The sequence below is a fragment of the Tachypleus tridentatus genome, chromosome 1, assembly GCF_004210375.1.
Source record: "Tachypleus tridentatus isolate NWPU-2018 chromosome 1, ASM421037v1, whole genome shotgun sequence".
Classification (NCBI taxonomy): domain Eukaryota; kingdom Metazoa; phylum Arthropoda; class Merostomata; order Xiphosura; family Limulidae; genus Tachypleus; species Tachypleus tridentatus.
In genome coordinates this window covers 142,489,890-142,516,320 of record NC_134825.1, presented here as the reverse complement: position 1 = coordinate 142,516,320, position 26,431 = coordinate 142,489,890, and the positions used below count along the sequence as shown (strand labels likewise).

Here is a 26,431-nt window from a genome sequence, read left to right as displayed (position 1 = left end):
GCCGTAACTTCTACGATGTGCTCAAGATCCAGAAGTGTGGTGCGCGAGTTTACGTCAATGAGACGTCACCCTCGGATATACATCCAGTCAGATTAGCTTCTCAACCATACACTGCCTCATTATGAAAAATACGGGATTCATTTGAATGTTGGGAAAGCAGATAAGTTGTTCAAGAAATCAATTAAATATAAAGATACAAAATCACATAACTCGAATGCTTTCGAAAGATGGATCTATCTTCTATAGGTCAAAAGTTTCACATATTTGGTAAACATTTGAAAATGGACTTTATATATTCACTTCCGCTCCATTATTATCATTACGAAGACGCTGACGTTTAACCACATCTTTAAAAACGTGTCACCTACATCCCACATAAACACGTTATTCACAATGACATACTGTTACGTAACATTTCTGAACAGTACATTTTAAAAAGTAAATGTGAAAACAACTGTTCAACATTGAAAATATATTTTTTTCTGATGATTCATTAACGTTTCTTAATGTTATTCTTTTAATGTAGGAGACACTGTACAGTTCTTTAAAAACATTACTTCTTAAGTCACAATTAATTATTTAAGCATTGAATTCGTCTCCTATTTGTAAACACCTAGAAACATGGATTGTAAACTTACTAGTAACGATAACTCGGTATGGCTAGGTGGTTAGGGTGCGGGTTCGAATCCACGTCACACCCAAACATGTTCGCCCTTTCAGCGGTGGGGCGTTATAATGTTACAGTCAATCCCACTATTCGCTAGTAACAGAGCAGCCCAAGAGTTGGTAGTGGGTGGTGATGGCTAGCTAACTTCCCTCTAGTATTACACTGCGAAATTAGGAACGGCTAACGCAGATAACCCTCATGTAGCTTTGCGCGACATTCAAAACAAACAAACAAAGTGTAATTTACCCTGCAACTAGCCTGAAGTAAACAGCTTTAGAAGTTTTAGTTCACATTTCACTTCATCTCCAACAAGATTAAAAACTTCTAACTACAGCTTTAGAACAAATGTTTCAGGCTATGCATCGACGTTCTGGACAAAAGACGAAACAACAGAGGAAACCACTACAGCATCTGAATCAAAAATTAGAAAAGTTTGGGAAAGCTAAAATACACTGATATTAGTATGATGGTCTCTCTCGGTCTATGTGTAATAAAAGTAGTTACTTGGATTCAGGGAAAACGCATTTTGAAAGCCATATAGTGATAAACATACCAACTATGAAGACAAAGGAAATTTCCAAACAGCTCAGGGAAAAATTTGTTCGGTTGTTTGGCGTTTTATGGCGCAAAACAACTAGGCTATATGCGCCAAACAGGCGGAAAGAAATTAAAAATAAATTATAATTATTAATACCTGTAAAAAGGAGTCATGTTAAAACAAAGTATAATTTTTTATTTAAAAACTTAAACAGTATTAAAAGGGCCAATGCCCCTCAACAAATTAAAAACATTTGTAAGGTGAACAGTGTCAATATCGCCAATGACATTTTCCAGAATCAGGGATGAAACTGTAAATAAAACATGTCTAAAATAGTGCCGTAAGTCATAACGACAGCATGATAGTAAAATGTAGGATACAGTGACGCAAACCACACATTCGTGCATGAGTCCAAGATAAACGAAAACAATGAGTTAAAAACTGTGAAAATGCATAGTTTAGTTACGACAACTTCCTCTTCTGATCGTTACGGAAATAAGACGGCCAAAGTATAAGAGAGTTTTTTATCTGAAATTGCTTGTTATCACATTGCTCACTCCAAGTCGACTGCCAACTGGCGCAGAACCGAGTTTTGAATACAAGACCATAGTCCATGTATGGAACAGTGATAATACCAGAGCAGACAGACTAAGCTGCAGTGTGAACGAGTTTGTTCCCACGTATATAAACGTGGCCTGGCAACCAAAAAAACTGAATAAAAGTAGATGATAAAAAGAAATGGGCCAGTCGGTTTTGAATATCGGCGAGAAGAGGGTGAAAACTAACGTTAAGCGATTCCAGAACCAGTAGAGAGAGAAAGGAAGTTGTTATAAATAGTACAATTCGAGTACTGTTTAGCTTCTATATGATCCAGGGCAAGAGAAATAGCGTATAATTCGGCAGTGATCACAGAAACTGTATTGAGGATCCTGTTTGCAACAACCAAACCACAACAAATCATACCAGACCCCGCAGAGTCACCTGATTTTGAACCATCCATATCAATGGGAATGTATGGATGATTCTAAAGATGTTCAACAAATAAAAGATGGTACTTCCAATCGGAAGTAACTCCCTTTCTCAGATGACTCAAAGTAAGATCACAATTAAGGATGGTAATAAGCCATGGTGCATGGGCTGACCAGTAATACACCAATGTTATACAAAGACAGATCAAATTCATCCAACTGTGCTTGGATATAAAGGTCGAAAGGAACAATGACAGATCGTCTGTTCTTAAAAGTATGGCCCACTAAGGAAGGAATACACAACCCCAGGTGGGATGCTGTGATAATAATTGACGTTTTGTAGCATACAGTAAAGACAGTCTCAAACTCTAGACTGTGGAAGTGCAGAAAGCCCTCTAGCAGAGCCGAAGCTTCTGATGATGAATGGAGGCCAGCATATTAAAGGCCAAGGGCTTGGGAGAACCATAAACAACAGACCAGTTTTGATCAAATGAGGGCACGTTATACCTTTAGCTTAGAACATGCACACTTGACTCGTAGCTGCTTGATGTGCGGTATAAAAGTCAACCTACAATCAACGATCAGCCCCAAGAACTTTGTCTCAGGGACCACGAGAAGTACACCTTCAAAAGTTCTTGATCAGGGTGAATACCTCGTTGGTGACAAAAGTGTCATTAACAATATGAAAATCAGTAGAGTAACAGAAAACTCAAAGTCATTGAATGGTTCTGAAATGATTAATGTGAAAATTCGAGATTGTATGGGTATGCAGACAGTCTATACTGTAAATACAGAAGATAAGTGACATTTATAAGTGAATTTTGTATTAAAAGTGAGTATAAGCTAGAGTTTGAAACTTTGACTCTGAAAATGTATGGGAAAAGCTGCCATTAAGGTTTCTGGAGAAAAAATCATAAATGTCGAGAGCTTAGGTAAGAGTAAAAAGAGCTGAGACCATTCCCCTCGGTCTGAGATGGTACTTTATTGTGACACCCCTCTTTTTGGATTCAAGAGAGCTGCAGTTATGGAAAAAGCATCCTAATATAAAATTGTTAAGTTAAATAGTAATTGAATATACTATGGAACTACAGAGTAAACGATGTTTTCCTACAATTGTGGTATGGTACCACCCAACAAAAGGTGCTATGTTACAGTTATGAAAAACATTCAAAGTGAAGTAAAAAACTGCAGGAATTCTTCAGTGGTTACTTCACACCAATTCCCAAAAAGTGCCACTTATTTAAGGAGGAGTAGAAATACTTAAGACGTGTTGTTAGTGAAAATAGTGTGTTGAAAGACCCTAAAAAGGCATCTTGAATTGACAATTGGCCACGACCTAACAACTTGAATGAATTAAGAATGTTTCTAGGCCTGAGTACTTACTGACGTGGTTTGGCTATTTCAGCATATCCTGAAATACACCTTTAGACCACTAAATCTAACAAAAAATGGGGAGCCATTCTTTTAGAGTAAAGCTATTGTTTTGTTATTAAGCAGAAAGCTATACAAAGGGCTATCTGTACTTTGCCAGGGTTCGAAATTTTCTATTTAAAGTCGGATATGTCCGTTAAAAAATCAAGTTTGACCGGCACTTTCCCATCTATCACCAGACATCGTGACCGGTGGTCATATTCCTAACGTATCGAAAAAAATACATCGTCCCCTCAAAAATAAGTGAGGCAAAAGCTGTGTATGCACAGCCCAAAGATTTTGCTTAAAAGTATATTCTATAATGAGTGGAAAATAACTTGCAAAATGTAAGATTTAATTTAAGGCAAAAAAAAAGCAAATTTTAAAAAACTGTCGTGAACGCTCACAAAATGCGCTTTTTAGGTCGCCTTGTGCGTGCCGTCCCGGATAGTCACGTGACTGCCAAAGATTCACGACGATCTAACCATGGCGTCTGATAGTAAAAAAAGGGAAAGTCTCACGATCTGTTTTAGTTTGGCTTCACGAGCAAGACTAATGAATCAGGAGACAATACTATGGAACCCCGAGTGAAAACACCCAAGCTTGTTGACCCAAGCCCAAGTGTTAAAGCAAAAACTGTTACTGCTAGTACTGGGGCTAAGCCTACTGGTCGTTTCCATGATGAATGGAATAGAGGTTGACCATGGCTGGAGTATAATAACGCTACCTGACTGATGTTTTACTCAGTTTGTTAGGAATATGACCAAAGTCAGAAGAACACCTTCATAACAGGATCTTTCAACCTGAGAGCAAGTGCTGTTAAGGAGTATGACAACAGTCGCGCCTACAGTCTAAGTTGTCTGACAACTTAAGCTAAGACAGCAAAAGAAACACCTGATTTAACTCCCATGATGAAAGAATTGAGCAAACTTAACCAGACTGAGAAAGATAGTTTGCTTGTGCTGTTCATTATATGGCTTTGAATGCCAAACCATTCAGCGATTTTTAAGAGCTTCTGTTGTTGCAGGAGCACAACTTTGGTATGAACTTAACAGAACATAATGCCAATGACAAACAAGCAGTTATCTTTATGAAGTATATTGCAGAAATAATTAGAATTAATGTCAGATCTCGTCTGCACACCTCATTATTCTTTGGCATTATGACTGATGGCTCAACAGACACTGCCAACATTGAGCAGGAGATAGTCTATGTAAGATACTTGGACAGTGACTGTTACCCAGTCACCCACTTCCTATGTCTGCAGTCAGTTGAGAAGGCTGATTCTGAACACTTGCTACAGGCACTTAGTTCAGGTAAAGGTTTCTTAATTACCTGGGATGAGAATTTTCTGGATTTATCCTGAATTCCTAATGAAGAAAAATTAAAATGGACAATATTTCATGTACATTTGTGTTTTAATTCAGGTTTACACAGTCATTCCATTATTAATATACATCAGTGAAAACTCAAGCATTTTTCAATTGATTTAAACCAAGAAGAACCATGTATTTACCACTGACAGAATTGGAGCTTAACCTAGCACAACTAGCGTAAGAGATAATGGACCAATTGAATTTTTCAAAGTACAAATTTATATTTTGTTTTTTTTACAGAAAGTAACTAATATTTGGTACTAATTTTTTGTACTTGCAGCATTGTTCATATAGGGCAAGTTTCCCGACTGGCTTGAATCAATTGCATGCCTGACAGCTAATGGGGCAAATGTCAATTTTGGCACAAATAAAGGATTGTCAACAGATTTAAGGTGCAAAAATCTTATTTGATAGGGATCCACTGTGTTAGTCACAGATTGGAACTTGCAATTAAGAAGACCATCAAGGACATCCCTAACCTTGATAGTATCCAAACCTTTTTAGAAAACCTATGGAAGTTTTATGACAATTTGCCACAGAACTGGGCTGGCCACAAAGAAGCTGGTAAAGCCAACAACATTATTGCTAAAAAGCCAACAAAAGGGACAGGAACACGGTGGATGGCCTACAAAGAGCGCATTCTGGAGTCAGTTTCTCATAACTGGCCAGCTTTAGCGGAGCATTTGTATCAAATAAAGCTGCATGACAAAGGGGAACGTGGACAGAAAGCTGCAAGATTATACAGTACTTTGACAAGCCTTAAATTCATCCTGTACATGGACATACTCTTGGCAGTTCTGCCTGTTTTGACATGTCTTAGTCTCAAAATTCAAGACAATTCTGCTACTGTGAACATTGTTTCTGACAAATTCGCTGTTTGCAAAGAGAAGCTGGACAATCTGAATCATGTTAAGAGATCCCAGAAAATTGTTAAAAAGCTCAAAACATGTGAACAAACTGGCAAGTGGTTACTTAGAGGAAAGGTGATTGCTATTAGTGGTCAGACAAAGGTCAGAGGCTCAAAAAATGCCACAAAAGAGACAGTTGCTCAATCCGTGGCTGAAGAAACTGCCATCTTCATAGGTAAAATAGTCACATATCTGAATGAGAGATTTGAAAAATTTGATAAGGAGTTTATTGGTGCCTTTCAAATTTTTGAACCAAGTAACTGGACTAAAAGCAAGAAAACATTGTTATCTTATGGCCATAATGAACTCCAGACACTATTGGACCACTTTAGTGCTCTGCTAGAAGCTAAGGGTTTCAACATTGCAGCTGATATTTGCCAAGCTGACTTACACGAGACTCTGCTCAAAGCCACAAGATTTGCCAAATCAGATGAGTCCCTGGCTAGTAGTGCAAGTGGATTGTGGGCCCACATGTTAAGTCAAATTACTGTTGAGGACGGTAAACCTTTCCCTAGATCAACAGTGTTGGCCTTGGTATGCCGTATGCAGATGATTTCCGTGTCATCTGATGAACCAGAACGTGGATTTTCCCAGATGGCAGTTATTAATAATGACTGGCGGTCCAAACTAATAAATGATTATCTTAATGACTTGATGGCAATAAAATTAGCTAGGAATAAGACCTGTGATCTTGCAAGTACTGAATTACTGTGCAAGTCTATAGAATTCTGGTGGAAGGACAGTAAAAAAACAGACGATTTGTGAGTCCACATGGAACTCACACACGTAGAGACAATAGAGATACTGAGTCTACATCAGCTGATGTCTTAGTGCTGATGACTAAATCTACCAGTTTGATTGATGTGTCATTTTTAATAGATACAAGGCTTGTTGCCACTTGCTTTGAAATAGTGTTTTAGTGCCATAAATAAAATGATTCTGTTTTACATAATAATTGTTTCTACTTGATTTCTTGTTTTCGGTGATGTCCGGTGACAATTTTAAGGTGACCTGCCAAAATTTCAAATGTCCGGCGAGTTTTACTGTCCAGCAGGACTTAGAATATTTCTACCCCTGCTTTGCCTACCACGGGTATCGAAACCCGGTTTCTCTCAGTATAAGTCTGCAGTCGTACCACTGTGCTATTAGGGGCTAGGATAAAGCAGATGAGGAAGATTTTCAACTGCTTAAAATAGCCCTAGTTAAAAACTGTATTGACATTTCCATACACAAACTAACCATTCATGCTGGATAAAGGTGACATAATTATGAAATATGAGCTCTGTTTTTGCAAAAGCAAGTAAGATGAAATCATAACGTGGCAGAACACTGAGCAAGCCTGAAAGTACTGACTTGGTTACAAGGAAGATCTGTTGGCTCTAATGAGCGCTTTACATAATTTTCGCCCGATGTTCTTCTGGAGAATCAATTATCCAAATGCGTGTTCGTATAGAGTCTATTTGTTGTCTTGGGTCAGTGGTAAATTTACAGACTTACAGCTAACTTTGATTCCACACACTGTATAAATTTGCGCTGACATTATTTTTGGAAAGAGACAGCTAAGAGAAGTTAATTAACCTATATAAACAGATGTTTAATCTTGACTTAGTTAATGTGCTAATGCACATTGATTACATGATTGTTACTCAGTACTAATTTAACTAGTAGAGTATAACAAAAGAAAATGTTTCATGTTCTTTTCCATTCTATATTTTAGAGAGTACGATCTATAGTTATAGAAGGTTCTTCATGTTTAGAAGTTTTCTTGGAAAAACAATTTTATTTAAATGTAAATAAGGTAAAACATATATTTAAAAATGGCATATTGTTACACATAATAAGAAAAGAAAATATATTGTAAACATTTACCCAGTGTTATGTAAGAAAATTGTTCTTTTTTAATCATTATGTTTCTAGTATCGGCCCTTTTGATATGTGACTTTTTCATATAAATAACCTATTTTTCTGCGAGTTCCGTGCAAGAGGAACATCCTTGGAAATTTGTAAATATTCTTGGAAATATAAACTTAATTTGTGTCTTCTGATAAAACTGCACAATAATAACACACCATAAAATATTTTATGGTCTAAATAAGCATTATAATGCGAATTGCTTTGCTTACTCACAGATTTTAAGTTATCCGTGTAGAGTGAAATTAAATTTCATTAAGTAATTGATAAATTATGATACTTTAAGTAATCAAAATAACAGAATATTTAAATCAAGTTGTTCTCGTATCAATAATAAAATATTTGTTAAATTACAGTAACCAACAATAAAATTACAGAGGATACCTACGGTATGTTAAAATACATTTGAAATCTATCTGACTCGTTACAGTTTAAGTCACTAGGGACGGTCATACTGTGTCCGAAACCCTAGCTTTATGACAATAACTCTACAGCGTAGTTTCCTTTGCCAGAGGTTGTGTCACGGTCCTGTTATGTCGAAAGTAAACTAATACCTCAGCTTTTTTTTTTTTTTTTTTTATAAGCTATATAGAAAGTCCGAGTACGAAAAAAGTGGCTTCCTAGCACTAATTTCAACAATATATTCGCACAGAAATCCTTAGGCGAAATGACAAGTAAATGGAACCAGTATTTCGTGTGATTTATATCACTTGTTTTCCGAACGAAGATCTTTCTCGATTACGTTGCGACCTGGGAACACAGTGGCTCGACACTTGTTTGATTCTCACTTGTTAAGCTAAGCTGCATTTCGTTTACCAGAATTGGAATACGACTTCCAGCAAGTCTCTTTCTGGATTGTTACAGTACCATAACTTGAGTCATATTTCTTTGTTTTACAAGTCTACTAAGTACAAGAGATATCCACACCTTGTAAACTATGAATTTTCAATCTGCACACATCTTTTCTTCCTTATCTGATTATTTCTCACTACCCCACAGAATATGAATATTAATGCAGGAACACCTTGCGGGGCTAAAGATGGACATAGCGTCAATTACGACCAAGAAAGCGCTTCTGGAATAATAGAATGCAAAAAAAAAAAAAAAAACTAGCTGTAAAGTAACATTTCATTTCTACTGGCAAAGATGTATATATAACATTAAAGGTAAAAAAATCTTTGGTTTGTACCACATGAGTTTTATATATATATATATATTTGCAAGTAATCTAAGGCCTTTGTATTTTTTCCTTTAAACATTGCGACACAACAAAGACCAAAAGTTACAACAGATCTTCACTCCATACTACAATATATAAGAGACGTGCTTTTAGTGCACATGTTGTAATTTAAGATAAATGTAATTTTTAATTAAACATATTCTAAAAGAAAAAAGCTCATTTTACTATAAATTCGAAACTATTTTCTAATAGCCGAAGCAGCATGTGGAATCAAATATCCATCAGAACCAGATATTATGTACACGTCTTTTCAAGAAACACGACTATAAAAAGATTTATAATTTTTCATGAAACCCAAGACTGCGAGACCATGTTATAACTATGTGCACTAAACAGTAATTACATCGATGATTTATTTTACGTTCCAGAACAAAGAAAACATAAAATATATCTATAGTAACCAAATATACTTAGCATGTTCCAAGCAGACATCGTTAACAAAATATCACATGATACAGGAATGTATTAAAATACACCAACCAGGCGCCGCCACAGACGATGAGTTATTTTTATGTTGCTTTCAAACTCCGAATTAATGGACAATCTCCAGACTTTCAGAAGAACTATTAATTTTCATTTTTCACTAAAACAAAAACAACCTTTTTCATTTATTTTAACTATCATACTGTTACTCTGCCTTTAAATAATTTCTACATTCTACCAGCTAAATGACCGTTAGTTTATAAAGCATAAGATATGTCAAGTTAACTTGTAATAAATAATGCAGGCACCTACAACACAGTGTTAAAAATATATTATTAGAATTGGTATGCAATCATTATTTTTCTTAATTTTAAACTTAAGTTCTCACAAATTTCTTATCCAAAACTAATTGACTTCATTCACTGAACACATTTAAATTATACATAACAAACAAGCTTACAAAAATATCTTGCAAAATTTCTCATATTTATTTAAGAAGTTACTAAATCATTACTTAATATCTTGCCCAGAAAGCTAGATTAATTATGAATTAATACAAAACTTATCTACGTGATTTAACGAATCCGTAATTCTAAAGTTATTGTACAAACAAGTTCATAGTTAAGCACAAAGCTACACAATGGTTTCTGAATTGTAAGTCCGCAGATATGCCGCTGTGCCACTGGGAGGCTAAAGACAAAAGTACTTGAAATTTCATATAATATATGATGCAAACAATGTGTGGTGATTATTTTCCTTTCTAAACTTTAGGGTTAAAAGAAATAAGAGATGTAATATTAGTGTGGATAAAGACGTTACATTGCACTTAAATTTGTAGTAACTTTCTTCATGGTTTCTCATTCTCATTGACTTAAATTCCTCAAATGTAAAATAATGCTTTGATAAGCCATATAAAATTATTTTATTTTAAGATAACTAATTTTTAGTATATTTTCACTTCATTAAGTCGAAATATTCTCATTAATTTATAACATACTTGAAAAATATAATACTTTTCTTTATTAAAATGTTAAAATTTATAGCTTGCATTTATTGTTTAGGCGAAACATTAATTAGAATATCAAAAATCACAAAATAGCTGTTTTAATCAATAATTTTATTCTTCAAAGGCAACAAAAGGTTTTGAGTATTAGAAATCATATACAGCTCTTGTGTTTTTCATTTTTCCACACCCCTAGATGGTCAGGTGGTTAGGGCGCTTGACTAGCAATGTGGGAGGTTTAAGTTGAAATCTTCATCCCACCAAACATGATCGCCCTATTAGCCGTGAGGACGTTATTATGATGACCAGCTATCTATCCTCTTGTCTTCAACTAGTAAGTTAGGAATAGCTAGTGTTAATACTTCTCGAGTAACTTTGCGCGAAATTCAAATTTTCTTTCCAATATATATATTAGTTTCAGACCACCAACGACGATGTGTGTATTAGTATAATTATTATAAATCACCTGATCCGTAATATATTACTAGCATTATTCATTTTCTCAGTTACAGTGAAACAGGTGATATAAAAACATTTTGTATAAATTATGTGTCTGCATTATGTCAATATTCTTGCAATAAATCTACTTAAGTAAAGATGATATCCAATTTTCGCCTAACCACGTTTCGTTTTAATTATTGTTTTGAAGTTAAACATGAAACTACACAGTTATGTGCTCTCACCACCACGGGTATCGAAACCCGGTTTCTAACGTTATAAGTCCGTAGATATACAGCTGTGCCACTGGGGGTGGGAGAACAATTTAGGATTTGTCTCTAGGTTCTAGAGTAACTGGAAGGTACCAACCGAACGTGTATGATGTAAAGGACTAATTACAAACTGGAATGGTCCCCCATGGGCAGCAGTAAGTTACGCAGTTACAAAGCTGAAATCCGAAATGCGATTCCCCGCTGTAGTCACCACTTATAGCTGAATATGGTTTTATTCTAAAATAAACCAACAAACAAAACAAAATAAAAATGTTAATTAAATAGATTCAGTTCTCTACTTTCCACTGCATCAAAAAACTATTTTACGAGACTGAGCGATGAGCACTGGTGGATTATGATTTCGAAGGCTCATGTTTTGCGTTTTATTATCGAAATTCATGCTGCTCACTTTAGATCCATTCATGCGTAATAAGAGTGAGGGTCAAATCCCTTTATTCGGTTAGACTATCTTTCTTTTAGTGTATCAATATACAAGCAGGAAGACCGACTGGGGCCTAGTGATTAACATACCGGTTTGCTGATTCGTGGTTCGCGTCCTTATACCTCAAAAAGAAAGTTCTTAATTTTCAGGTCATGAGTGCATAATAAGAATGATGGTCAAACCCCAGTATTTGACTAGACTAACCCAGAAACTGACGATGGGTGACTTGACTAGCTGCCTTGTTTATGTTATATTGCTTCAAAATATCAAGTTACGGTATAGGTAACCCTCGAATAGCTTTAGTCGTATGTTTGTTTATTTTTGTTAATAAGGGATATTTGTGATCTGCACACCACGGGTATCGAAACCTGTTTTCTACCAGTACAAGTCCGCAGACATAGTGCTGTGATACTTGTGGGTCAAATAGCTTTAGTGGAAATTCCAGAAACACTAATGTCAGGCATGGTCAGGTGGTTAGGGAACTAGACTTGTAATCTGTTTGTTTGTTTTTAATTTCGCGCAAAGCTACTTAAGGGCTATCTGCGCTTGACGTCCCTAATTTAGCAGTGTAAGACTAGAGGGTAGGCAGCTAGTCATCACCACCCACCGCCAACTCTTGGGGTACTCTTTTACCAACGAATAGTGGGATTGACCATCACATTATAACTCCCCCACGGCTAAAAAGGAATGTTTGGTGCGACGGGGATGCGAACCCGCGACTTTCAGATTACGAGTCGCACGCCTTAACTTACCTGGGCATGCCGGACCGACTTGTAATCTGAAGGTCGCGGACTCGAATTCCACCATATCAAACGTGCTCTCTTTCAGCCGTGGGGATGTTGCAAGGTCACGGTCAGTCCCACTATTTGTTGTTAAAAAGCATAACCCAAGAGTTGGAGGAGTGTGATGATGACTAGCCGCCTTCTCTTTATTCTTACACTGCAAATTAGAGATGGATAGCGTAGATTGCCCTTGTGTAGCTTTGCGCGAAATTCGAAACAAGCCAAACCCAAAACAATAAAATTTAAAAAATGGCTGTACACAGGTAGATTTCCACAACAAACAATATATTTCTTGTTCACGGTATTCACAAAGAAGTGGATCATAAATTAAAATGTATATACATACACACACACACACACACACACATACATACATAGATGTATACATAGAGGGAAGATACACGTGAGTAATGACATCAAGTGGCATGCGTATATCAGCTGTCGTTATATCGCCCAAGAGAAATTCAAGACAACGATTTTTTATGGAAAATCAATGAAGACCACGAAAATAGCAACATCTACCAGGTCGTTTAAAAGATACTAAACATTTCAAGGTGCTTTATCTTTAAAACCTATTTCTTTTCAAGATGAAACATAGTTGTACAGTAAGATATCAAATGTCAGATTTTACTGACAATAGAATTAAAAAAAATATAATTTGTAAACTGTAATGCTACTGTAAAATTCATAGTTTTATATCTTCTGACTTTGTCTCACCAAACTGATTCACTCACAGAAATGGATAATATTTCGCATTGTGATATGAATACGTACAAAATTTTACTTTCTTGAGTTTCTAAAACTTCTCCTAATTTGGAAACTTTAAAATACATTTTAAAAGAACAGTGTAAAACAATAATTCATACTCATCATTTTCATCGATTGATTATTGATTGGTATGCATCACTGTGAAATCCCAGCATAGTGAAATTTACGTTTGATATCATTATCGTTCATTTCAGTCGTCAAAACAATAGTTTGTTGGTTGGCATTTTAAAGCGCAAAGCAACTAGGCCAAACAACCGGTAAAAAATTAAAAATAAAGTACAATTATCAAAATTTGACAGGAATCCTGTTTAAAAAAATGTCCAATTTTAATTAAAAACTTAAAGAGCGTTTAAAAGGCCAGAGAAGACAGATTTAATTGCAATATCAGCGCAGTCATTCCCGAGAATATGAACGTGGCCTGATATCCAGATGAACTGGATAGATATGGATGTTAAAGAAAAAATGGACCAATCGGTTTTGAATATCGACGAGGATAGGATAAGAACTAACGCGAAGTGATTCCAGGCCTAACAAAGAGCTAAGCGTGTCGGTATAAATAGAATAATTCGTGTACTGCTCAGGTTTTGTGTAATCCAGGGCAAAAGAAATGGCGTCCAATTCAGCAGCGAACACAAAAAATGTAGAGGGGATTCTGTGCAATCACTGAACTACAAGCCTACAAAATCATCTCATTTCGAACCATCCGTATAAATGGGAATGGAAGGACAATTCGAAAAATGATCACAAAATAGAATATGGTACTTACTTTCAATCGAGAGTATCCGCTTTCCATAAAGATTCAAAGAAAGGTAACACTTGGGGATGTATGTTAATAAGGCATGGTAGGATGGGCTGACCAGTGGATATAGCAGTGTTATCCAAGATTGATTGGTTGGTTGGCGTTTTATGACGCAAAGCGACTAGGTTATCTGTGCCAAACAACCGGTAAAATTAAAAATAAAGTAGAATTATTAAAATTTGTACAATGGAATCATGTTAACAGAAAACAAAGTCCAATATTTCATTTAAAAACTTAAATAGCACTATAAAGACCAATGGCCTTCAAAAAAATTAAAATCATTTTTAAGGTGGACAGTGTCACCATTGCCAACGACAAGATCCAGCGTCAAGGGAAAAACCTGTGGATAAAACATGCCTAAAATAATGCGGTCAATCAAAGTCGTAATAACGATAACACGACATTAAAATATCAATTATTATGACTTGAGTGTCACACAGACCAGATATTGATGCATCATTCCCAGATAAAAGGAAATGATGACTTAAAAACTATGACTAATGTGTAATTTAGTAGGACAATTTCCTCCTTCCAATTCTTAAGGAAACTAGACAGACAAAGACCAATATAGGGTTTTCATCTTCAAAAATTTATTATCACGTTGCTCACTTCATATCGACTGCCAAACGGTAAAAAATGAGCCTTGAAAACAGGATCATAGTCCACACACGGAACACACACGGCAGTGATAATACCACAGCAGAGAGACTTAGTTGCGGTGTCAGCGAGATTGTTCTCGCGAATACCAATGTGGGCTGATATCCAGAAGAACTGGACAGAAGTAGATGTTAAAAAGAAATGAGTCATTCAGTTTTGAATATCGGCAAGAACGGGGTAAGAAATAATGTGAAGCGACTCCACGACCAGTAGAAATCTAAGCGAGTCGGTCTAAATAGTACAATTCGAGTACTGCTCAGCTTCTACGTGGTCCAGGAGAAAAGAAATGGCGTACAATTATGCAGTGATCACAGAAAGTGTAGAAAGGATCCTGTGTGCAACAACTAAACCACAACAATCCATGGCAGAGCCAACAGTCAACTGATTTTGAGCCATCCATATCAATGGGAATGGATGGATGGTTCGAAAGATGTTTGGCAAACAAAAGATGGTGCTTTCAATCAAGAGTATCTTCCTTTTTCTGATGACTCAAAAAAAGATTACACTTGGAGATGGTAATAAGCCGTGGTGGGATGGACTAACCAGTGGATACAGCAATGCCATCCAAGGACAGACCCAATTCATTCAACTATGGCTGTATACGAAGGCCAAAAGCAACAATAGCAGATCATCTGTTTTGTAAAAGAATGGCCTACCGAGGGAGGAAAACAAAATCCCAGGTGGGATGGTGTGGTAAAGATTGAAGTTTCGAAGTATAGAGAAAAGAAAGTTGCAAATGACGGAGGTGTACAGGAGGTTCATAAGACCCTGTGTACAAACTCGGGACAGGGCCAGCACATGCTGATCGACCAGCAGTGCCACCCATCCATACACTTGTCCATCACTCAATCTGTCATTTCTGTATAAAGAAAACTACCAAAAGGTGACTGTATCGACAGATTTCAGAAATGTTTCCTGTAAGGAAAGACACACAGAATGATAGGAATCAATCAGTGCTTTGATATCATCTAAACCATCATGGAAACCTCGACAATTCCACTATGTCAATGTGGCCATGTTTATTTACGTGGAAAAAATTGGGCCGAGAGCCCTTCTGTTTTCGGCCATGTCTTTTCTCTTTATGAAAGGAGATTTATATACCTCCACGGATCCTTCCCTGGATCGAGTAAGCAGGACTCCCTCATTAGAAGAAGATTCCAGCAACTAAAGGCATGAACATATAACCATTCTGCATCTCGGGGCTAGAGAAGATCGACCCGAGAAAACGTCCGAACCCAGAATCAAAAGCGGATCGAGGGAGCTGCTGTAAGGAATGGTGGGCACATAAATAAGTCAACCATGGAAGGCAAAATATTTTTCACGTGGTTTGAAAATGACTGTTTCAGTGGCACAGAGAGATCTGTCTACATTCTCTCTGCAGCAGTAGAATGGAATGAAGCAGCATATGTTTCAGACTGAGTGGCTGACAGCAAATTTTGAGCCTCAGGGTAAGAAATGTTGTAAATTGTTTTCAAATGCTGTACCTCTATTTCCTCTACCCACCTAGGGCATGAACATGGCAGGTGGAGATGGCGATATAAAATGTCAAAATTAGAACATTGGTCGGCATTATAATTCCATCTTTGCAAGTAGACATATGCCTCGCTACAGTAACTCCTTTGGTGGAGAAACCAGCGAAGATCTCCGACTCTAGGATGTTCTTGAAATCCATGTCAATAATATCTCCTCGTGACAAATTCAAAGTAGTGTGTTACGGCTAGAATCCTCAGCCACCAAGATTCTCTCCTCCCCTTCATGGGTCGCCACGCAGAGAAAATACGTGGGTGAATATTTAGATCCAAGAGGAGGTAAACTAAAAGAACAGAACTTTCTCTTGGAGGTCCCCTTACTACATACAAAAATCCACACCGAGGTGAATCTGTTTGTACTTGAAAATGCCTTAAGTAATAAAACTCAATCTTTTGAAAAAAAATGGAATTCTTACTCCAAACATGAACATAAACTGCTTTTTTATTATATACCAAACTACTGAATGGATTTATCCCACAATGACTTTTGAATGCAAGAGGAATTTACTGTGTTTTAGAGTGGATGCTTCCACCAAGATCTCCTCATAACGTAACTTTTTGACTGACTTAGGAGAGCTAGCAAGCTCCACTAGTTCCTTCTGAATAAAAAGGGAGATATTTGCCTTAAAGATTTGTCTGATAAATAACGTAATATCATAAAATGAGGTACAGTCGTTGAAGAAGTTGAAGATTCCTGTTCAGAATCTTCAAGACATGGTCGTTTACCTATGGCCTGTTTTTATTATATTATTCTTTATTCTTATTTGAGGATTATAATAAAGAAAGAATATTTTAGTGTCCACTGAACCCATCATGTAGCCCTACAAGGAGATGCACTACAGTGCCAAACAAAGATACTGCAGCAACGCTAGCTGATTGACACTGGGGTACACTCCAAAGCCGCTCGTCTACAGGAATTCAATCGCCAAAGTAGTGTGTTACAGCTGGAATCCTCAGCCACCATGATTCTCTCCTCCCCTTCATGGGTCGCCACGCAGAGAAAATACGTGGGTGAATATTTAGATCCAAGAGGAGGCAAACTAAAAGAACAGAACTTTCTCCTGGAGGTCCCCTTACTACATACAAAAATCCACACCGAGGTGAATCTGTTTGTACTTGAAAATGCCTTAAGTAATAAAACTAAATCTTTTGAGAAAAAAATGGAATTTTTACTCCAAACATGAACATAAACTGCTTCTTTATTATATACCAAACTACTGAAAATATAAAAGTTTTAAAACTAGAAAGTTTGAATAAGTCTGTTTTTGAGCAGAATATAAATAATCATTAAGCGGAATTAACTCATAAATAATAACAAACATGACGAAAATTATAAACTCGAAGTATCCCAACATATTTCACAGTCACTGCAATTAAATGCTCTTCACTATATGTAACTGATATATTGAAACAACTATAATAAAAGAAATTAGAATTTTATAGACAAGTAGGGACCGCTACATTGTTTTTTTATTTCGCGCAAAGCTACTTGAGGGCTATTTGCATTAGACGTCCCTAATTTAGCAGTGTAAGATTAGAGGGAAGGCAGCTTGTCATCACCACCCACTGTCAACTCTTAGGCTGCTCTTTTACCAACGAATAGTGGGATTGACTGTAAAATTATATCGCCCCCTCGGCTGAAAAGGCGAGCATATTTGATGTGACAGGGATTCGAACCCGCGACCCTCGGATGACAAGTCGAGTACCTTAACCACCTGGCCATGCCGGGCCTGAACCGCTACATACTTGACCTAGCTAGTTACAATAATATAAAGTTTTTATGATAGTAAAATAATTAACGCAAAAAAGTCAAAACTGAAAGACTGAGTTTCTTGAAGTTTTAAATTTTTTTTATCCCTACTTTGGCAGATCACTTTAATTATGTTAGTTTAAACTAAAGCAAGATTTTTTTTTTTAAATAAGTAACTCAGATTTTGTAGTTTTTACTTTCTTTTTTGAATTATTTTTGTAGTATTAAAACTTTCTATATTACTATAAATAGTAGGGTATGTATATACCGGTCCCTACTTGTCATTTTAATTTTTTCATTGTACTCATTTGTTTCCCTTTTATTAGCTGACCTGCCTGTGGCACAGCGGGATGTCTGTAGACTCACAGAGCTATAAATTGGGTTTCGATATCCGTGGTGGGCAGAGTATAGATAACCCTTTGTGTATTTTTGTGCTTAATTCCAAATAAGCAATCACTTTTTTCAGCTATATTGTTGTGCACGAACGACACAAAACGCTTGTTCCGAAAAGTCACTTACTTAGATCAAATTTCGTTGAAATAATAGAATTTTGTTTCACTACATAAGCACATCTGTAGCTAATTAGGTAGCTTTGTAAGTACAATAACCTTTAACTTTGCTCACCCAATACTGTGAAGTTGTCATTGTTTTTGTTCAAATATTTTAAAGGTCGTCAATTTAGTTTCATCGTAATCTCTACTTTTAAGTACTATAGTACTAATATAGAAAATAAACTTTTATTATGTTCAACTTATATAACTTCGTGTTATTTATCTAGGCTTATCTACCTTATTGTAGATAGAACTTTTCTTCATGGATAAGAACTTTCAAATACAAATATGGAAAAGTTTTGCAAACAAACATAAAGATATGATGTTATAATAACGACTTAAAAGACAAATAAACATCAAACTAAATACAGACTCAAGGAATGAAGATTTGAACAAATCTACTAGATAAAGATTTGGGTGGATCTCGTCATTTAATTTTTAAAGAGACCAACGTAACATTTTCCTTTGTTATACTGACAGGATGTCTGGATTCACACTAGTAAATTTCAGTTCACCAGCTATTATAATTTCAGTGCTATGAATTCGATCTGTAACAATAACTGAAAGGAAACTGTCTTCCTCTTGACCACGCGTCAATGAAAGCTTTTGTGTTAAATTTACATGAGTTAATTATCTAATTAATTTCATTTAGCTTGTCTGATTAGTGCTAATACAACTGCACTAAACTGTAATTAGCATGAAAGAATATTTATTTCCACTTAAAATTTCTTTCCGAAAACAGTACTTGTAGAGCCATATTAGCTTTAAAGTTAATGAATAAAATAGCGACTTAGTGTATTAACCATTTTATTTTATTTTTGTTTTAAGATAGTTTTATTTTAAGAAACTGCGTTTTTCCTTTGTTAAAAACTCTAAATAGTAACATTACATAAACATACTAGTTTTGAAACACAGATAAATATCTATGTTTGTTTTTGTAATTGTACAACGTTAGTTTTCATACGGCATTGTAACTTTACAGATAGTTTTAGGTATATCTACATTCATGGGACGTGATGAGACATAAGAGTAGTCATGGTTTAGGGTAGGCTTAGGGTAGTTACTTCAACCTAGAACTAGTAATCAGATGGAGGGAAACTAGTCAGCAGTACTCACCGACTACACAATTGTAAATAGATTATTGTATATATTCTTACTGGTTAATCAAAAGTAACCAAAATAATCTTTTTTGTCACTAACAAGTATTTAGTTTGTTTTACTTGAATTTTCGCGCAAAGCAACACGAGAGCCATCTGTACTAGCTGTCCCTAGTATATTAGTGAAAAAATAGAGGGAAAGCAGCAAGTCATGATCACCCACCGCCAACTCTTGGACTACTGCAATATTATAACGTCCCTACAGCTTAAAGGGCGAGTACATTTGGTTGTCCAAGTATTTAACAGGACTGCATAAATTCGCCCGTTATCCCCTTGGAAATTGGCCTGGAAGATTTATAACACTAAAATTTGGTTTTCGATTCCTGCGATGGAGAAAACAAGTGCTCGATTTTGTACATAAGGAAATAAATAACTCTGCAAATAAAACTTAGGAAAATTTGAAACTGGTTTTCTTATGCCGATTGATTATAATCAGAACAAGAACTTAACAGTATGAATTTCGCGCAAAGTTACTCGAGGACTATCTGCGCTAGCCATCCCTAATTTAGAAGTGTAAGCCTAGAGGGTAGGAAGTTAGTCATCACCACCTACTACCAAATCTTGAGTTATTTTACCAACGAATAGTGGGATTGTCCGTTAAATTATAATGGGAAAGAATGTTTGGTGTAACGGAGGTTTGAACCCACGACCCTCAGATTAGGAATCAAGTGCCTTAACCACCTGGCTATACCGGGCCAGAATTTAATAGATGAAATATATATTGTCGCATTTATTAGCTTCAAAATGGTTTTGCAAATTTCATAGTGCTGGTAATTGTAATTTATGTGTAAAACATGAACTTCTTAAACACTAAAGAACAACAACATAAATGGGCTGAGTGTGAATAAATCAATAAACTACTGCTTACTTTATGTAAATAATTATACGTAGTTCAGTGCAATACATATTAAAAATATTTCCAAGGTGCAAGAGATTGATGGAAATTCAATCTGAGTAGCGAGAGTAATTTCTAATAATAAAGTTAAAATAAATTACGTTACCCTACCTTCTGCTTTATTTTACAATATAGCTGTCAAAATTTTAAACTGCTTAGTATTTGCTTATAAGAATAACTTTGTATACAAAAGCACCTTTTATTTTTTTCGGTAAAGCTAAGCAGCATTTAGCGTTCAGAAACAAAACACGTATGGACACAATACTGTAAATATGTGGATATAATCCTTCTACACCGTTTTCTGTAATTCAACGGTGAAGAAAATGTTTTATTTTTTTATTCAGATGGACAATATGATAAACTCGTGTGACAGATTTCTGAAAATGCATTAATTAATTCACTTTTTATAAGATTATTCTATATTTATTACATGATAATCATTCTTAAACAATAATTTGCTACACTTAAAAAGCCACGTGATCTAAATAAGAGACACATCCTCATTTGAAGTTTAAAATTAAAGGACAGCCAAATAGCATGACAAGATAATGACAATAATTCAAAAGTCTTCAAGATTTTAGTCTCTCATTGGGTCAAAAATAGTTTTACGCACTTGCAACGCTGAAAACCGGGGCTCGACTACTCTTGGTGGACAGAGCACAAACACCTAATTTTGTAGCTTTGCCCAGAAAAACACAACAGCAGGAACAAATATTCTATTTTTCAATGAATTAACAAATATACGTCAGACATTAAGCAGCTGATAACGAGAAAGTAAAAAACATTATTTTCTGTAAGTCAACCATTCTAGATTGCAATAAAAATTAAACCAGTCTACGTAGAGAATCGCAGAGATGAAAAAGACTAAAGTTAATAATATTTCTAAGGCCTTATTGAAAGAAAAATTAGCTTCTCGGTATAACTTACATAACGTGTTTTGAAACTGAACAACGGGTTAATGTTAACTTATTAGTATAACTGAAAAAAAAGTTTATTTCTCATATTCCTAATACTTAGCTTAGTGACAGGTTTATGTAGGTATGTTAGATATTATCTTTTAATTCAAAACATTTGTTCTCATTATAATTAATTATCTGTTAGTGGAATATGCTTAACCAAAAATATAAATATAATAAGAATGCTCAAAATTATAATACTGGTTCTTTATTTAATGCTTAAGTTTGATACTCAAACAAATGCAGGTGATTTCTATAATAGTTTGTTGGTTTATTCTTTATTGGCGCAGAGAAATTAAGCTATCTGCGCCAAACAAGTGATAAAAAAATAAAAATAAACGTAAAATTATTAAAATACGTAAAAAGGAATCATGCTAAAACAAAGCAAAGTTATTTTTTTCAATTAAAACCTTAAACAGACTTTAAAAGGTTAATGTCCCTTGAAAATTTCAAAACAACTGACGTGGACAGTGTCACCATCACCAATGACACTGCCCAATGTCAAGGGTGAATCCATGGAAAAATGTTTAAAATAGTGCTGTCGTTCATGGTCATAACGACGGAAAGACAGTAAAATGTGAGATTTGTAATTTTAGTATCACTCAGACCAGAGATTGGTGTAATTTCTTAGGACAATTTCCTCTTTCTGATCCTTAGGGATACAAGACGGCCAAAGTCCAATAAAGGGTTTTACTGGAAAAGTTTGTTATCATGTTGCTCTTTAGAAGTCGATTGCCAACTGGCGCAGAGCCGAACCTTTAAATTCAGAACCGTAGTCTATGTATAGGACAGGCACGACAATGATAGCACCAGAGCAGGCAGAATTAACTGCGGTATCAGAGAGCGAATACCAAGGCAGCCTGGTATCAAGAAAAACTGGATAAAAGTAGATATTAAAGAGAAATAAACTAGTTTGTTTTGAATATCGGCGAGAACAGGGTGAGAACTAACGTGAAGCGATTCCAGGACTAGTAGAGAGCTAAGGGAGTCGGTATAAATTGTACAATTCGAGTATTGCTTAACTTCTATATCATCCAGGGCGGGAGAAATGGCGTACAATTCGACAGTGAACACAGAAACTGTAGAAAGGATTCTGTGTGCAACCACCGAACCACAACAAACCATAGCATGGCCCAATGAGTAAGGAAAACACAACCACAGGTGGGATGCTGTGATAAGGATCGAAGTTTTGAAGCATACATTAAATACAGTTGCAAACAGCAGAGGTGTGAAGAAAGTCATAAGACTTTGGACTGGGGAAATGTAGAAAGCTCTTTGCAGAGTCGAAATCCCTGATAATGAATGGATTCAGCATCTTCAAAGCAGTGGCCCTGGCACAGCAACAGACCAGAGACCCATAGTCCAGTTTCGATCGAAAGAAAGCACTGTATATCTTCAGCACAGAACATCGAATTGCTCCCCAAAAGATGAAAGAGGAAGCACAGACAATGTTCAGTGCTCTTTTACACTTGACTCGTAACTACTCCTCAATGTGGATTCCTGTATATGATGAGGAGACCTCCCAGAAAAGGTTTTCTACTTTCAGTTTTCTCCTCTGGGATCTAAACATCCACCTGCGTGTTTGCCGTATGTGGTGACCCATGAAGGGGAGGAGATGATCCTGGTGGTTGAGGGGTCTAACTCCAACACACCACTTTAGCCTTGAATTCCTGTAGATGGGTGGTCTCGGGGTGTCCCTCCTCAAGATTATGCGGCTAATTCATTTGGGCCAGGGTCAACTAAGCGCCAGCTTAGGACATCCTCTACAGATGTAGTAGACATTACTGGTGTTTGCGTATAGTGCTCACAAAACCCTGGCGTCGTTGCACTAACCTTATATGGCACTGTAGTGCGTCCCCTCGTAAGGCTCCATGGTGGGTGGGGTCAGTGGGCACCAAAATATTTTATTATGGATACCTCTCAAATAAGAAATAAACAAGCATGACAGCATAGAGAAAAATCCCACTACTGGTAAACGACTGTGCATTGATGACTCTGTACAGTTGAACTCGCAACTTGAATCTGTTTTGCCATTTTTAATTATACATTCTTTAATTGAAAAACTCTTAGGGCAGATGTTTCCATTTTTTATTCAGAAGGGTTTAGAAAGGCTTGCTGGCTCACCTAAATCAGTAAAAAAATTACGGTCTGGGGACATTTTAGGAGCAATAGCTTCATCACAACATTCCAAACTCCTCTTGAAGTCGAAGGCCATTGGGAATATACCCATTAAGGTGACTCCTCATTCTACTTTGAATTCTTCCAGAGGAGCTATAGTTGAGAAGAATTTAAAGATCATTTCAAAGTAAGAGAACCTCACAGGTTTCATCAGCCAAGATGTTAAAGCCGTGCGCCGAATTTTTACTCGTACAGACGAGATTATAGAGCCGACAAATGTTCTAATATCAAACATTTACAATATCGCATCCTCCGACCACAATCAAGGCAAGATATCTGAATTTTAAAGTACGGCCTTATATTCCTAACCCTGTTAAATGTTTTCATTGTCAACAATTTGGTCACTTGAAAACATCTTGCCATGGTTCCTTAACATGTGCTAGTAAAGACAATGATGTTTTAAATGCCAACTAAAACTGCATTCTGTTAACTGTAATGGTCTACAACCTTCCTATTTTACTTTTTGCTCTAAATGGGTGAAAGAGAAAGAAGTATAACGTCTCAAGACAGTTCATAATATTACTTATACAGAGACTCGGAAATGACTATTCCCAATTCCATCTCGGACTTATGCTGTTGTAATCCATTCTACTACTACAGTAGGAGTCCAGACAGACATTTCAGTGCCTCCTACAAAATCCTTAACAGCGCATCTTAATTTGGTACCCTCTAAAATCAACAAAGTTAACAAATCAGTATCTACTTCTATCTCTGTCCCTCCCACATCTTCCAGTCATTTCCCAACTTCACCTTGTTCAAGCCCAGGTGTTTCCATGGGGTCTTCCTCATCTGACCCCCCAAAAATTAAACAACCTATTTGTTCACGTCCTCAATCGCTGGAACATATGTCTACAAACTCTGACCTGCCTACTAGATCCAGAGGATGATCATTAGAAAAAGACCGACCCACGTCGACTAAAGAAAAAAATGCAGTCGCAAGAAGAAGGTCTCCATGCCAAATTCTTCTCCAAAATAAAGAAAAATTGCCACGCTAATCCAATGGAACTGTCAAGGTTTTCAATTAAATGTGAATGACGTCAAGGATTTGATTGGCTTTCATCATTCCAAATGTTTTTCTTTACAGGAAACATTTTTAAAACCTACAAATACAGTCTAAATTTGACAATACTCATACAGAAATGACAAGTCATGTGTAGAAAAAGAACATGGGGGAGTAGCATTGCTGGCTGGTCAACAGATGCCCAACTGGTCCTTGTCATTGAATACACCCTTGGAGGCTGTAACCATCCGTATCTCCTTGTGTCGTACCATCACTGTTTGTTCTCTGTACCTTACCCCTGGAAAAAAATTATCATCCCTCAGGCCTTGATACCCTCATTGAGCATCTGCCAACCCCTCATTAATTTTGAGGGATATTAATGGGCATAATCCCCTCTGGGGTAGTTCTAGTATTGATTTGAAGGGTCGTGCTATAGAGCATATGCTCCTAAATCACAACCTGTCTCTCTTCAATACTGGCTCTTACGCTTATTTTCATGCACTCAGTCAGTCATTTACTGCAAAAGATCATTCTGTTTGCTCCCCTTTGCTTTTCACTTGCTTTTTTTGGGAGGTTGACATCAATCCACGGTGTAGTAATCATTTTCCTATCATATTAAGAAAGATTGGCCGTAGTCAGTGCCACCTGACCCGTGTGCCTCAGTGGAACTTGGACCAGACCAACTGGCCCTCTTTCACTGCTATCTCGGAACTTGGTCCTGCCATCTTATGTCAATCATCGATAGATGATTGTGTAGCATTAGTAACTAACTGTATTGTCCAAGCAGCTACTCAGTGCATCTCCAAAACCTAGACATCTTTTCCACAGCAACAAATAGGTTGTTTAATTTTAAGGGGGTCAAATGAGGAAGACCCCATGAAAACCTCGACAGTTTCACTGCATCAAAGTACATATTTTACTTATGTATAGACGAATTCGGTGGAGAGCCTTTTTGTTTTCAACCACGTCTCTTTTCTTTATTTTCTTTACTCGAATGAGGTCTACTGATCTCTCTAGATCTTGTCCTAGGTCAATTGGGCAAGTCTCTGTCATTGGAAAAACATTACAGTGATTGAAGGCATGAACAAATTATCGTTCTGCATCTCGGGGATGGAGAAGAAGATGGACCTGAAGAAATGCCCAAACGTGGAACAAAAAGAAGTGGATTCGAGGATCTGCTGGAAGTAATGGTAGAAACAGAGATTGGTGTTGACGTTGATTCATCAATTTTCTTAACCTTGGAGGGCAAAACACTTTTCACATGGTTTGAAAGCGATTCTTTCAGAACCACGGAGAGATCTGTCAGCACTCCAACTGTAGCAGTCAAGATGGAGTGGAAGAGTAACTTTCAAGTTTCAGGGTAAGAAATGTTGTGAACCACTTTCAAACGCTGTACCTCTTTTTCTTTCACCCACCTAAGGCATGGATAAGATGAGAGCCACTACAATTAACACAAAGAGGATATATTTCACACTCATAAGCATCATGGTCCTAACCACTGCAAGCACACATCAAGGAACCACAACATGACATATTTGAGTGACCGAACTGCTGATATTGTAAATATCTGAAAGAGTTCGGAATATATAGCCATACCTTCCAATTAAAATAACCTACCTTGATGGTGGAAGATGGACGTGGTGATGTAAGCATCAAAAATAGGACACTGGTCGGCATCATAATTCCATGTTCGGGAGTGGAGATACACCTGACTGGAAAATCCCCTTGGGTGGAGAAACCAGGGAAGAATTCCAACCCTGAGCTATTCTTCAAAATCCCTGTGAATAATAACTCCTCGTGACGAATGCAAAGT

At 36.5% G+C, this 26,431-nt stretch overlaps 1 long non-coding RNA gene across 9 annotated transcripts in view; it reads right to left on the bottom strand.

Annotated features, from left to right (window-relative positions):
• LOC143225857 (uncharacterized) overlaps positions 1–26,431 on the bottom strand; it is a 128,924-nt gene that overhangs the window by 56,973 nt on the left and 45,520 nt on the right. The window contains exons 2-3 of one of the 9 annotated variants that reach the window (XR_013014167.1): positions 9,499–9,601; positions 7,427–8,853 (exon numbers count right to left, since the gene is read on the bottom strand). The exons of 4 other annotated variants lie outside the window; for them this stretch is intronic. This is a non-coding gene — a long non-coding RNA (uncharacterized LOC143225857). Of the gene's footprint in view, positions 1–7,374; positions 8,854–9,498; positions 9,602–10,611; positions 10,776–26,431 lie in introns of those variants that run through there. 4 more of the 9 variants (XR_013014150.1, XR_013014170.1, XR_013014147.1 and 1 more) reach the window with 4 other exon arrangements.